Source organism: Capra hircus, chromosome 29 (assembly GCF_001704415.2).
Source record: "Capra hircus breed San Clemente chromosome 29, ASM170441v1, whole genome shotgun sequence".
Classification (NCBI taxonomy): domain Eukaryota; kingdom Metazoa; phylum Chordata; class Mammalia; order Artiodactyla; family Bovidae; genus Capra; species Capra hircus.
In genome coordinates, this window is record NC_030836.1 from 50,695,532 (window position 1) to 50,704,584 (window position 9,053).

The window sequence follows — 9,053 nt, forward strand, 5'->3', positions numbered from 1 at the left end:
CAAGGGCAGGGACTCTGAACACCTAAAGTATTTTTGTGAGTTAAAACCAAATGTTAAAAAAAAAAAAAAAACCAAACGTTTCAGGTTGAGGAACTTGGCGCCTTTCTATGCAGGGGCGTAGACGCTGGGCTCACTGCAGTCATACCTTTCACATCCACCAAAATTCTGTATTTTCACACCCTGAGTTTCCTTGGGGCTCACAAGCGGTGGCTGCAAATGCTGATGACTGTACCACCCTTTGTTTACTAATACGGCAGGAAATATTCCATTTCTCATGGTTAGAACCAGCAGCCAGTAGTAGGGAGATTTTTCAAAGCGTCTGCAGGAAAGTGCGCATGGGAGGGCAAGGCAAGAATGAGAGTGGGCTCTGTCGCCAGAACACTGGCCCTCTGAGCGCCGGTGCTGAGTGGAGACGCAGCAACAGAGTTTCGGAGGAAACGGAAAGAGTGGCTTTATGCCTTTGCCAGGCCTAGAGGGAACACAGCAGGCTGGCACCCCGGAAGCTGTGCCCCCTCCCTGGGGAACAGGGCGCCGCCTCACCGTCAGGGTTCACGCTCAGGGGTTGGTGGCAAAATCAGGGCAGTGACGCTCTTGCATTCCTCTGATGGGTTGGTGGTGAGATAAGTAGGCGTCAGCCATTAACCTGCAGGTTCCAACTGGTCCGGGGTCTACATGCTTGCGGGCAGCCTGCCATGGTTAATAGCTAACTTCTCCCACCTGGAGGGGTTTTCGGTGTCAGCCACACAGCTCAAAGATGTCCCTAGGTGTATCACTTGAGGGGGAACCCGGACCTTGCCCCAAGGTGCGACCGTTGGTTTCCTAGACTGTTTCTCCGTTGACTCACATCCCCTCCCTTCCCTAAATAGCAACGGCTTGAGTCTGCCCCTTGGACCTTAGGGAAGGTCGTGGAGGCTGCAGGAAGCCTGTTTCCTATAACCAGAGGAATGGGGGGACACAGAAAGTCTTTGTGCCCAGGAGCCCCACGGGGTCCTGCTCGGTATCATTACCACAGACAGTTCAACTTAGACTACAGGAGAGCAAGCTCTGGAAGAAGCTGTAGACCTGAATTTCTATATTCAGCAAGAATTCCTTTAAAAATGAAGGCAAAGGAAAACCGTGTTTTTTCAGACTTCAAAGAGCTGAAAGGATTACTAACCAGCAGACCTGAACATCAAGAAAATTTCAAAGAAATTTTCAAAGAAATTCTTCAGGCAGGAGGAATGTAGCGTCAGATGGAAATCTAATCTACATGAAGCGATGATGTGCCCCAGAAACGGTATACGTGGAGGCAGAGACTATCTCTAAAACAGAACTGGTCGTTCCAAGTGAAAATTAGAACTAGTATAATGTAAGGTTTATCATGTGATTTAAGTAAAAAGTGTGACATTGGCACTGAAGCTGAGTGGCGGCAAGGAGAAGGATGCGGCTGTAAAGCTCTTATACTACGTGTAAAGTAGCAGAACGTTACCTGGAGGAATATAGAGAAAAATTCAAAATATGCAATATAAGCCCCGACTTGTCCTGCAAAATAGCAAGACAGAGAACTATAAGTAAGAAATAATTGAAGGAAATAAAGTAGATTCAGCAGAAAAAAAGAAAAGAAGGAGAGAAAAAGAAGAATAAAGAACATATGGAGCAGATAGGAAACTAACAGCGAGATGATAGATTTAGATTCAACCATGTCAATAATCACATTAAATGTAAACGACCTAGAAACCTTAACTAGAAGGTAGGCATTGTCAGATTACATTAAAAAAGAAAACCAAGACTCAGCTATATACTACATACAAGAAACTTGCTTAAAACGTAAGACACTGCTGCATTCAAAGTGAATGAATGGGAGATAGACCCAGGTACTGGTGGTCACCTAATCCAAGAGAGAGGAGGCAAGAGTATACAATGGAGGAGAGACAGTCTCTCCAGTGAGCGGTGCTGGGGAAACGGGCCGGCTACCCGTAAAAGAATGGACGCAGAACACCAGCTAACCCCATGCACAAAGAGAGACTCAGAGTGGGTTAAAGATTGGAATGTAAGCCCAGTTATTACAAAACTCTTAGAGGAAAACATAGGCAGAACGCCCTTTGACATAAATCTCAGTAGGATCTTTTTTGACCTGTCCTGATGGGGACAGAAGTAACATAAACAAGTAAGATCTAATTAAACTTGAAAACTTCCACAGAGCGAAGTTAGTTAGAGTGAAGCCGCTCAGTCGTGTCCGACTCTCTGCGACCCCGTGGACTGCAGCCCACCAGGCTCCTCCCTCCATGGGATTCTCCAGGCAAGAATGCTGGAGTGGGCTGCCATTTCCTTCTCCAGGGGACCTTCCCGACCCAGGTCTCCCGCACTGCAGGCAGAGCTTTACCCTCTGAGCCACCAGGGAAAGATGAAAACACAGCCCTTGGAAGAGGAGAAAATATTTGCAGACCAAGCAACTGGCATAGGCTTAACCTCCAAACATACAAATGGCTCGTCAGCTCGATGTCAAAAAGACAAACAACCCAACCCCAAATGGAAGGAAGGCCTGAACAGGCGTTTCTCCAAAGAAGACATACAGATGGCCAAGAGGCGTATGAAAAGATGCCCAACATCACAAATTATCAGAGAAACGAAAATCAAAACGACAACGAGGTACCACCTCACACCAGTCAGAATGGCTATCGCTGAAAAATCTACAAACAACAAATGCTGGAGAGGGCATGGAGAAAAGGGAGCCCTCCTGCACTGTTAGAGAGAACGTACAGCCTCTACAGGGAAAGTCGTCATAAACTGGCGCAGTCATTATGGAGGACACTACGGCGGCTCCTTGGAAAACTAAGAATGGGACTGCCGTACGACCCGGCAATCCCACTCCTGGGTATACGCCCAGAGAAAACCACCATCCGAAAGACGCATGCACCCTAATGCGCCTCGCAGCGCTGATTTCAACAGCCAGGACCCGGAAGCCATCCACATGCCCATCGACAGATACCTAAAGATGCAGCACAGTAAACAAGGAGGAAACTCAAGGAAAAGCGGGCGCATGCATGCGTGTAGCTGATTCACTTTGCTGCGCAGCAGAAACAGACTCAGCCCTGTAGAGCAACCATACGCTCCAACAGAAATTAATTTAGAAGAAAGAAGATACGGTGCGTGTACATAAAAGGGAACGAAACTGGGCCACTTGTAGAGGTGCGGGTGGACCGAGAGATTCCCATACAAGTAAGTCAGAAAGGAAAACACCAAATACTGTGTGTTAGCATACATGTGGAGTCTAGGAAAATGGCATAGATTATCTTATTTGCAAAGCAGGAACAGAGACACAGGCTTAGAGAACGAACATACGGTCACCAAGAGGGCGGAGGGAGAGGAGCTGGGTGAACTGGGACTGACGTGTGCACACTGGTGTGTGCAAAAGAGACAGCTAACCAGAACCAACTGTGCAGCTCGGGGAGCTCGACTCAACGCTCCATGGTGAACGGGCTGGAAAGGAGTCCCGAGGGGAGCGGATGTCTGCGTGTGCTGATTCACGTTGCTGTACAGGAGAAACTATCTCAAAATTGTCCTTTATTGAGCCCATCTTCAACCCACTCCAGTGTTCTTGCCTAGAGAATCCCAGGGATGGGGGAGCCTGGTGGGCTGCCGTCTATGGGGTCGCACAGAGTCGGACACGACTGAAGCGACTTAGCAGCAGCAGCAGCAGCAGCAGCAGCAGCAGCAGCAAGCCCATCTTTGCATGAAATATTCCCTTAGTATCTCTAATATTCTTGAGGAGATCTCTGGTCTTTCCCATTCTGTTGTTTTCCTCTATTTCTTTGCGTTGGTCACTGAGGAAGGCTTTCTTATCTCTCCTTGCTATTCTTTGGAACTCTGCATTCAAACGGGTATATCTTTCCTTTTCTCCCTTGCCTTTCGCTTCTCTTCTTTTCTCAGCTATTTGAAAGGCCTCCTCAGACGACCACTTGCCTCCTTGCATTTCTTTTTCTCGAGGATGGTTTTGATCCCTGCCTCCCGTGCAATGTCATGAACCTCCATCCATTGTTCGTCAGGCATTCTGCCTATCAGATCTAATCCCTTGAATCTGTCTCTCACTTCCACTGTATAATCGCAGGGGATTTTATTTAGGTCATACCTGAATGGCTTAGTGGTTTTCCCCTACTTTCTTCAATTTAAGTCTGAATTTTGCAATAAGGAGCTCATGATCTGAGCCACACTCAGCTGCTGATCTTGTTTTTGCTGACTGTATGGAGCTGCTCTGTCTTCGGCTTCAAATAACATAATCAATCTGATTTTGGGACTGACTATCTGGTGATGTCCATGTGTAGAGCTGTCTCTTGTGGTGTTGGCAGAGGGTGTTTACCATGACTCCGTCTTTGACCCACTGTTATAAAAACCCTCCTCAATCTTTCTCGTGTTGAAATGTAGTTTTTAAAGGTAGAAGTCTTCCTTTGTTTGGCAAAGCAAAGCAATAGAGCTGGCCTCTCCTGCTTCACCCAAAACTCTGTCTCCGGAATTTGATTCAGCACCAGCGCACAGAGCGGGAGCTTTCAGTGACATTAGGAAGGAAGACATTTCTCAAGTCAAAGTGTTAGTCGCTCAGTCGTGTCCAACTCTTTGTGACCCCGTGGACTGTAGCCGGCCCGGTTCCTCTGACCACGGAATTCTCCAGGCAAGAATCCTGGAGTGGATAGCCATTCTCTTCTTTCAGACTTTCGGATTAAGTTGAAACAACCAAGTTGACGTTATTCACAGAAGACACACGTAAAAAGAAAGTTATAGACTGGTTGGAACTGCTTTTGAATACAAATAACAGAAATACCAACTGCGGTGGTTGACAAAGTAGATTTATTTTTCTTGCAAAAGTCCCGATGTATGTGGCTGCTGGGGTTGGAAAAGAACCTGAACGAGAATATATATATATATACACGTAAAACTAAATTACTTGCTGTACACTTGAAGCAAACACAATGTTGTAAATTAACTATAGTTCAAGTTTTTAAGAAAATAAGAGAAAAAGAAAAACACGTTAAACTTAAAATAGGTGGAAAGAAAGAAGGGGAAGAAAGAGTAGAAATCCATGAAGTATGAAACAGAAAATTAATGAAATGCAAGCTGATAAATTTTTCAGAGGATCAAAAAAATTGATAAAACTCATTCTCAACAGATTGATCCAGAAAAGGACAGAGGATGCAAATCGTCAGGAATATCCGGAATGAGCGGTGGTTACAAGAGATCCTCCAAAAATGAGAAGAATAATAAGGATGTCGCCTGAAAAACTGGGTTTGCCTCATGGTAGACGTTGAGCCAAAAGGCACAACCAAGCCACTGATCGAGAGAAGAAAGGATTTATTATTCAGAGCAAGTAAGGAGAACACCGGTGGCCTTCCCCAAAGCACTGTCTCCTGCCAGAGTCCAAGGCCTATGTGATTGAAGTCAGGAGGGTCAGAAGAGGTCATCTCCACCCCTTCCGTCCAGTAGGTCTGGCGGCGAGACTTCAGGCTTGTCTTCACCATTGAAACAGAACTCAGCTTTTAGAGCTGAATTTTCATCTTTGATGTTGTCACTTCTCTTGCCGTGTCTTCTTTCGCTCCCGTTAGATCATTATCCCTGAGCCCCATTCAAGGGTAGGCCTTGTGGCCAGGCTTAGACCCCCCAGAATGGCTGCTCTTTCTTCAAAAAGGATAGAATGAGCAACTTAGGCCAGCGCATTCAACCACTAACCTAAGACACGCAGGGGACACCATCTTACTGGTAGAAAGTACAGAGGACCCAAAGAGCTTCTCGACGGAGGTGAAAGAGGAGCGTGAAAAGGCTGGCTTACAACTCAACATTCAGAAAACTAAGATCAAACAGAAAAAAAAAAACTAAGATTATGGCATCTGTTCCCATCACTTCATGGCAAATAGATGGGGAAAATGGAAACAGTGGCAGACTATTTTCTTGGGCTCCAAAATCACTGTGGATGGTGATTACAGCCATGACATTAAAAGATGTTTGCTCCTTGGAAGAAAAGCTAGGACAAACCTAGACAGTTTATTAAAAGCAGAGATATCACTTTCCCAACAAAGGTCCATCTAGTTAAAGCTATTATTTTTCCTTTAGCCACATACAAATGTGAGAGCTGGACCATAAAGAAGGCTGTGTGCCAAAGAATTGATGCTTTCAAACTGTGGTGCTAGAGAAGACTCTTGAGAGTTCCTTGGACTGCAAGGAGGTCAAACCAGTGAATCCTAAAGGAAATCAACCCTGAATATTCACTGGAATAACGGATGCTGAAGCTGAAGTTACAGAATTGGGTCACCTGATATGAAGAACCAACTCATTGGAAAAGACTCTGATGTTGGGAAAGACTGAGGGCAAAAGATGGTTGGATAGCAACATCAACTCAGTGGATATAAGTTTGAGCAAACTCTGGGAGATCGTGAAGGACAGGGAAGCCTGGAGGGCCGCAGTCCCTGGGGTCACAATGAGTCAGTTGTGACTGGGCAACTGAACAACAACCAGCTATTCAACTGGTAAGATGGAATGAACCAACCACCAAAGCTCGTGGAGAGGGGCACATATGGGAACGTCCCCGGTGGTCAGTGGCTAAGACTCCTGTATCCCTGGTCAGGGAACTGGACCCCACAGGCTGCAACTAAATGATCTCAAATGGCACGACTAAGACCCAGCACAGTCAAATAAATTAAATAAAGATTAAACAAAAAAAGAGAGACAGACAGACAGACAGACAGACAGACAGATATGCCTCATGGCCCCATATCTGTCAAAGAAATTGAGACCATAGTTTACAGCCTTCCCTCAAAGAAAAGTCAAGGACCAGATGTCTTCACTGCTGGATTCTACCAAACATTAAAAGAGGAAGTAATACTAATTGGACACCAGCAGTTCCAGGAAACTGACGAGAAGAAAGCAAGCAGTTCCTGGTTCATCCTCTGAGGCCAGCGTTGCCCTGACACCACAACCCGGCAAGCGTATTAGAAGAAAAAAACAGCTGATGGTGAACATGAGGCCAAGAGGCCTCAGCAAAAGGTTAGCAAACCAAATTCCAAAGTGTATGCAAGGGCACTATATTATGACCAAGCAGGGTACACCCCAGGAAGGCCAGGCAGCTTAAACATTTGAAAATCAGTGGATTTCACCATGTCAACAGACTAACAAGAAACCCCATGCAATCCTCCACAAGTGCACAAAAAGCATTTCACAAAACCAAGCTTCCATGCACTAGGAAAGCTTCCCCAAAACAGAAGAAAAGGGAACTTCCACCACAGAATTGTGGAATTCCCATAAAAGGCATCTGTGGAAAACTCTCAAGGAATTCCCTGGTGGTCCAGCGGTCAGGACTCAGCGCTTTCACCATGGGGGCCCAGGCTCAGCACCTCATCCAGGAAGTAAGACCCCGCAAGTCCCAAGGCCCCAAAACAGCTGGAACAAAAATGTACAGCTAGCATCATCCTCGTAGGATTTCTGCAAAGATGTTCATGTCTTCCCCTGATTAAGTCAACTTTATTTCCTTTCTGAGTCGGACACGACTGAGCGGCTGAACTAAACTGAGCACCATCCTTGTGTGCAGAGCTGAATGCTTCCTCCTGGGGTCAGGAGGAGGGTGAGACCGGCTGCACACACCGCCGCTGATCCATGCAGGCGGGGGCTTCAGCTGGTGAGGTGAGGGAGAGGAGAGCCGCATTCAGATCGGAAGGGAAATAAAGCTGGCTTTATCAGGGGAAGACATGAGCATCTTTGTAGAAATCCTACTAGAGTGACGAGGACTAATGTGAGAATTGAGCAGGATCTTAGGACAGAAAGTCACTAGGCAAAGACCAGCTGCATCTCTGTTGCCAAGAGGGCGGCCTTTCTGCACACCACTGTTGCCTTGTTCAGTCTCTAAGTCGTGTCCGACTCCTTGCAGTCTCATGGACTGCAGCACGCCAGGCTTCCCTGTCCTTCACTACCTCCCAGAGTTTGCCTGAACTCATGTCCATTGAGTCGGTGATGCCATCCACCTATCTCATCCTCTGTCGTCCCCTTCTCCTCCTGCCCTCAATCTTTCCCAGTGAGTCAGCTCTTCACGTCAGGTGGCCAAAGTATTGAAGCTTCAACTTCAGCGTCAGTCCTTCCAATGAACATTCAGGATAGGTTTCCTTTAGGATTGACTGATTTGACCTCCTTGCAGTCCAAGGGACTCTCAAGAGTCTTCTCCAGTACCACGGTTTGAAAGCATCAATTCTTTGGCACTCAGCCTTTTCTATGGTCCAACTCTCAAATCCGTATGTACTAGAAAAACCATAGCTTTGGCCCTATGGACTTTTGTCGGCAAATGGATGTCTCTGCTCTTTTTGCTGTCTAGCTTTGTCCTAGCTTTTCTTCCAAGGAGCAGGTGTCTTTTAATTTCAGGGCTGCTTTCATCATCTGCAGTGACTGTGGAGCCCTGGAAAATAAAATCTGTCACCGTTTCCCCTTTCTCTCTATCTATTGGCCACGAAATGGTCTGTGCACTGGTGCCAAATCAGCTGCTATAGACAGAGTTTTGGATACAGTAGACAAGGATAGCTTTATTGCTTTGCAAGAGAAAGGGAGACGCACCAGGCTTCTGCCCTGAGGGACTATGTCTCAACCCTAGAGAACTTGGTGGGGGTTTTTATAACAGTGGGTCAAAGGTAGGGTCTAAAAAGATCAGAGTGTGAACTGGGCTTGCACACCCCTGTGACTGCAGCCATGAAATTAAAAGCCATTTGCTCCTTGGAAGAAAAGCTATGACAAACCTAGACAGAGTATTAAAAAGCAGAGACATCTCTTTGCTGACAAAGGTCTGCAGAGTGAAAGCTGTGGTTTTTACAGTAGTCATGTATGGATGTGAGTTGGACCATAAAGAAGGCTGAGCCCCAAAGAATTAATGCTCTCTATTTGTGGTGCTAGCAAAGCTTCTTGAGAGTCCCTTGGACTGCGAGGAGATCAAACCAGTCAATCCTGAAGGAAATCAACCCTGAATACTCACTGGAAAGGCTGATGCTGAAGCTGAAGCTCCAATACTTTGGCCACCTGATGCAAAGAGCTGACTCATTGGATGAGGCAGTTGG